We start from the raw sequence: 6,319 nt of genomic DNA on the forward strand, positions 1-6,319 counted from the left end.
TGGCTGTCAAAACTTAAGTGTGTCGAACATCAAACCATTTAAAATATTATTTAAAGACAACACAAGTAAACACAAAATACAGTTTTTAAATGCAGATGTTTATTGTCAAGGGAGAAAACGATCCCAACCCACATGGCCATGTTAAAACATAACTGGTTCATCACACCTGAGTTCACTCTCTCTAGCCACATCCACACACCTGTTCTCATTCAAGACCTCAGTTAAATATGAGCTGCCTGATAAGGTGAAGTACATCAAAAGATCCTCAAAAGGTAGAAAGCATGCCAAGATCCAAAGAAATCCAGGAATAAATGAGAAAGAAAGTAATTAGGATCCATCAGTCTGGAGAGGGTTACAAAGCCATTTCCAAAGGTTTTGGGCCTGTGAACCACAGTGAAAGCCATTATCGACAAATGGAAAAAACATGAAATGCTAGTCAATAGCGGTCCCATGAACATGATGACGACTCATCCAGGAGGTCACAAAAGACTTCGCAACAACATCCAAAGAACTGCCAGCCTCACTTGCATCAGCAAAGGTCAAGGTTCATGTCTGTACCATAAGAGACTGGGCAAAAACGGCCTGCATGGCACAGTTCCAAGAGGAAAACCTCTGCTGAGCAAAATGAATATTGAAGCACATCTCAATTTTTCCAGAACACATCTTGATGATCCCCAAGACTTTTAAGAAAATGTTTCGCGAACAAACTCTTTCATCTGACATAAAAGTAGCTGCTTTTTGGCCCAACAGTGAGACATGGTGGCGTTAGTGTGATGGTCTGGGGCTGTTTTATTGCTTTCATATCTGGAAGACTTGCTGTTGGTGACCCCAGTCTGAAACCAGATTGGATTCTGCAGTAGGACAATGAGCCAAAGTCCACCAGAAATTTCACCTCTGAATGGCTGAAGAAAAGCAAAACGGAGACTTTGGAATGTCCTAGTCAAAGTCCTGACCTGAATCTTATCCTTTCATCCTTGAAAACCCTCCAGGGTAGATTTTTCTATTTTTTTCTCCCTTAATAATAAATACCTTCATTTAAAATCTGCATTTTGTGTTTACTTGGACTGTCTTTGGGCAAATTTAAATTAATTTGATGTTCTGAAACACTTAAAAAATAGGTGATCAAGAAGTGGGGGTAACCACCACTTTTGATTTTTAGGTCAGTTTTGATCCCCAACTTAGCTGATGTCCATGTAAATTTGTGGCACTAACACACATACTGTATCTAATTAGTGTGAGTTACTGATATATATATATTTTTAAGTGATAATAAATACATTGTTAGAAAATCAAGCTGGCTCTTAGCAAATCTGACCCGTTCAAAGTAATTTCTCTAAAGATACTCGGGACATATAACTTCATGTTTCTCTGACAATTAAAATCAGTGAATCAACCCTTTTTACATGTTCAGGGAAGGTCAGATTACTTCAGAATAATTTGCTCGTGTTTGGATGGTGAATGAGATAATTATGTTGTTGTGGCTCCAGAGATGATTCAAACCCAAGCTGAAGCCTCCTCAATTATATGTGTGAGGTAAAGTGGCCTCATTCAAAGCCAATGAGAGCTCTTGTGGCTCTCCTCGCCTCCTTGCTCTTAAACAAACAACCCAGTCAGACACCGATAGGAAGCGCCTCTGTTTGAGCATGCCTGACCTTTAGCCGCTGTCCCAGTGTGTGTCCGCCGAGACGAGACCTGCATGTTTGAGAAATAATCCCTAGTACCAACAAGAACAACGTTATAAACCCACAGGAGAATCTCTTCTCCTGCTGATCAGCCTGGATGCATTGCTTCAGAGCAGTAATCTAAATCAAAAGATGCTTCCAGACGAAAGCAAGAGCTCTGAGTTTGGTACGGAGTATATTCATCTAATAGTTTTTTAAAATTGTTTTTATTATTTTATTATTTTTTGACAAAATAATAATAAAGGTGGGGCATCTCATAGGGAGTCAGTGTTATGCCATACTCCTGGGGCCAGCTGGCAGGACCCAAAGCTGGCATGACAGAATGTGACAGAGGATCCGCAGAGTAGGGACCCGGGGAATCCCGACACAATAATGCGGACGGCAGAAGCCAAAGCCCAGATTTAATCACCGCCATCCCCCACCTGCCAATAGAAAATTACACAATGGATATCAATGGCAGTCTCCCCATAGTGTTGAGCCTCAAGCAGCCTTTCCAGGCTCGCCCCAGCTGTTCGCCAGTACGCTTTAACACGGAAGCGTCGGCGCAGGGAATGAATCTCAAGGAACCACAACAGGAAAATCAAGACTTCTGAAAAAATAAGAGTAAAAAAATCGCTGCAACTGATGTGACAGTGTTTTGTCATTCATTGTACTGATAGCCAGTTGTTTCAGTCAGATCGCAGCGGACTTGACAAATTATAAATATAAAAAGTAGAATGTGAAATTATATTACAGGAAAAATAATGATAATTTTTCTTCATTTTCATGTGATTTGACTCCTTTCACTTGTTTGAAAATGTTTATTATTTATATAAAATATTTTGAATCTTCTGCTTGTTGTTAGATTTAAGAAGAAAATTATATTTAAAAATATATATTTCAAATATAAAAAGAAAAACTGAAATGCATAATTACATTCTTAAACCTTTTCAAATACTTCTTACAGATTATGCTTCTGTTTATTTCTTTGGAACAAAAACAAAAAACCTCAAAACGTGTGCACACATTACGTTTTAATTTTCTATTTTTTTGATGCCATGTTTTTAAAGGAGTCTCTTTTTTTCTGATTTATGGAGACTCGCCCGTATTTTCAAATGCACACCTGCGAGAATTTAAATGATATAATGATGTGTCAGTCCAGAGCAGAGTAGAGTCCCTGATTTTAACCAGAGCTTTTTTTTTTTCTTTTTTTTTTTTAATGTCCCGTGCAGGCCTCAATTTCAATCAGATATAATCACGTACATACACACTAATTCGCACACGCACGCGCACACACACAGAGTCATCAGGTTAGTACTCACTTCTGGGACTTGACAGGTAACGGTCTTGTGGTTTGGATACCAATCAGTCTCTCAAAATGTTTACATTTTTCAGCGTGCTTTGACTCTCAGGTGCCCCTGTATTGATTGCTGCCCCATAATTAAGATCTGCCAAAATTAGAGCAATTTTATATGCCGAACACCCTCGCTCATGTCGACATATTTCCTTTATGCAACCTTTTGTCTTTAGGTTCCAGATGGGTGAGTTTTGTTTAAAAATCTTTAGTGATCCTACATTAATTTGAAATTGTACTTGTTTGATGTCTCCTCACATTTTTACTTGTACTAAAATAAACAACCACTAGGAAAAAAAAAGACTGGTATGATGCTGTCATTCAGGTGTATTTAGCTGGTCTTATGTTTGGGTGAATAGATATTTATGCTCCTGTTTTTTGGGGGGACATAACTAACACAGAACAGCTGTGTAAAGCGAAGGCTTTACACCATTGCACGTTCTGATATCTTCTTCGCGATGAAACGGAGAGGACCTCTGCTCCATGTTGCTCTCAGCCATGACTCCTCCAATGTTTACATGTTTACGCTCACAGTTTCCATCTGTTGTTTCTGGAACAATCAGCAGCAGGGGCCCAGAGAGAAGTCCGAGAAATGTCTGTAAGCCGCACTTAGCTGGGGTTTTGTGATTGGGAGGCTGGGCCTGATTATGCTTGACTAGGGTTAGGAGAAAGGAGTTGTTTTTTTTTTCTTCAAGGCCCTCTCAAGGTTTTTGATGGAGGGCCGGGGGACTCCGGGGACCAGCACAAGCGCTGCCTCAGAGAGAAGCCTCACTAAGGGTGAGATCAGTCATTACAGGCCTGTAATCCCACTCATGATTCGAGGGCCAAACTCACTAATGGATTTCAGATATACTAAATCAGTCACAAAGGTTCAGATTTGATTGAAATGATTTGGTTGATTAAGACAGAAACCTGTGTGTCTTACTGCCGTGAGGTCTCCAAGAGTGGAAATATTTCCTTCATGTTTTTTCTAAGTTGGTTCAAAATTATTTTTTTAACTTCTTTGAAAAAATCTTCACACTACTGAATTGTTTTTTTTTTTTTTTACAGACAGTAAAAAGAACAGAAAGTAGTGCTTTTTGAGTGGAGATGTTGCAAGGTTTTTATTGATTTGTATGTAAAGTTTTGAATGTTGCGTTGCATGCGTATACAATCCCCTGAGTTTATAGCTAATTTAAAACTATAATTAAAATAGTGCCTCTGCCAAAATGCACTGCTAGAAATGAACTACCAACCCCGTTGCAAGACCTTTGTAAGGTCTAACTGGATTTCTTTCACAATTGTCCTGTCTTTAGCTCCATCTATCTTTCCTTCTACTCTAACATGCTACACTGCTGAAGAAAAATCTTAGCAACCATCACACGATTATTTATCTTAGCATTTATACTTGTTTGTTCAAAATGCCTGACGGTCTTTAGCCTTCAATCCAGAGAATGCACATTTGGAACTCTCTTAGGTATTCACAGAACAAGCCAATTTATTCTGTGTGCAAAAATATACATTAGCGAAAACTGTTTAGTTGTCATACAGGACTTAATTGATACTAAAGGATTTTTATTATTATTCTTGGTAGCCATACATCATTTGGTTTGTCACCTAAAATCCTCATAAAATACACCGACGTCACAATATGTAAAATGTATTGTACGACTATTAAACTTTTATGAAAGGTTGAATATCCACCTTAATGGTTTTGACCTTATAAGCGTCAAATATTTGGAAAGTCATTACCTTCGAATATTTATCTTACATCATGTTTTCTCTACTGTTCAAATCAAAATTTTAATGAGATTTTATCAAAGTATCAACAAACCTGCTGCATAACGAATACTAAATAATCATTTTAGTAGTCAAAAGACAACTATTACTACTGAAAAGTAAAGCTAAACCCCTGAGGACAAGTGGGGGCTCTAAAAGAAAGGGTGATACTGATGACTGTGTGGATAGAGGGAGAAAGAAAGCAAAGAAACAGAGGCAGGATGAAAGGGTGTGTTAGTCCCTTGTGATGTGGCCGCAGACGTAGCGGGTCCCAGCGTCGGCCTGGCCCAGCGTCGGGTTTCCCCATGCCGGAAGTGGTGCGTTTCCCCTGGCGACAAGTTCTTCCTGCAAAATAAAGAAATCATTAGAAAGATGACAGCTGGGCCAAGCCAACACAAAACCCAGGGGGTAACTCAGCCTCAGAGAGCTGCCACCCAGCATTAGCTAGCTGCGCTCTGCTTCATCAGCATATCCTTGAGAGGGGAAACAATGCTGCCACCACAGCAGTGTCACAGTTTATCTCATTCTTCATTTTTCTTCATTTTTTTAAAATCTCTGATCTGAATATTCCTATTTTACATTCTTCATCTCTCTTAGTCACATCCTCCTGAGTTCTTCCAGTCCCCCCCAAGAATGGTAAGTGGGGGGTTTCAGCCTGCAGGCGGAGAAATATTCTGACATGTTAACCCCAAATCATACGTGATGAGTACAGAGCCGATGGCTCGAGGCTCAGGCAGTGACCCCTGGCAATCATGGCGTGTGGCAGCCACACTGGGGCCTCCGCAGCGGGACCTTCTGGGAACACACCGCGCCACATTCCTGCCCCGAGTGCTCCCAAAGCATTTCCTCCGCAGACCATCGCTTACCTCTGTCTGCCAGCCAATGGTAGCAAAAGAGCCAAAGGACTTAAACCCGCATTAAGGGAGCTCTCCTAAAAACCATCAGTACTTGACCTCAGACGAAAAGATTACACTGTACGGAACATATTTGAAGCTAATCTCAAAAGATAGTTTCATCTTTAGCTTAAAGGACTTAAAAAAGGGATGGCTTGATACATCCCTTGTAGGAAATTATACTATACTTTAGTTGCTTATTAGGGAGGCAGACGACCAAATCCATTTTTTTTTCCTTATTCACCTAGCTGTGGACTATTAAGGAAATTACCTCTTTCTGTTTGTGCATAACTATTGTAATTATTATGCTAGCTTGGTATTAATTTTGGAAGCTAACAGTTAGCATTGTGAAATCAGTATCCAGTTTGTATAAGAGAATTCTTTTGCTGATTGTCAGAAATAATTTATTTTTTTGGTTGGAAAATACACTTACTTTCTGTAAAGTCAGAACTTCACATATACTTTCATGTATAAACAATTTGCGAACCCTCATTGGGAAAGTTTTGAGTTTAATGGAGGCACACTTGTGGATATGTGCTAGGCAACACTTCAAACATACTGTTTCCTCGCATGTATCATGGAAAACTTTTAAAAATTCAGCCTAGAAGAGAATACTGGGCCTCCTCAGAATTCTCTTGGTCATCTCCAGTACA

The sequence above is a fragment of the Xiphophorus hellerii genome, chromosome 21 (assembly GCF_003331165.1).
Source record: "Xiphophorus hellerii strain 12219 chromosome 21, Xiphophorus_hellerii-4.1, whole genome shotgun sequence".
NCBI lineage: Eukaryota > Metazoa > Chordata > Actinopteri > Cyprinodontiformes > Poeciliidae > Xiphophorus > Xiphophorus hellerii.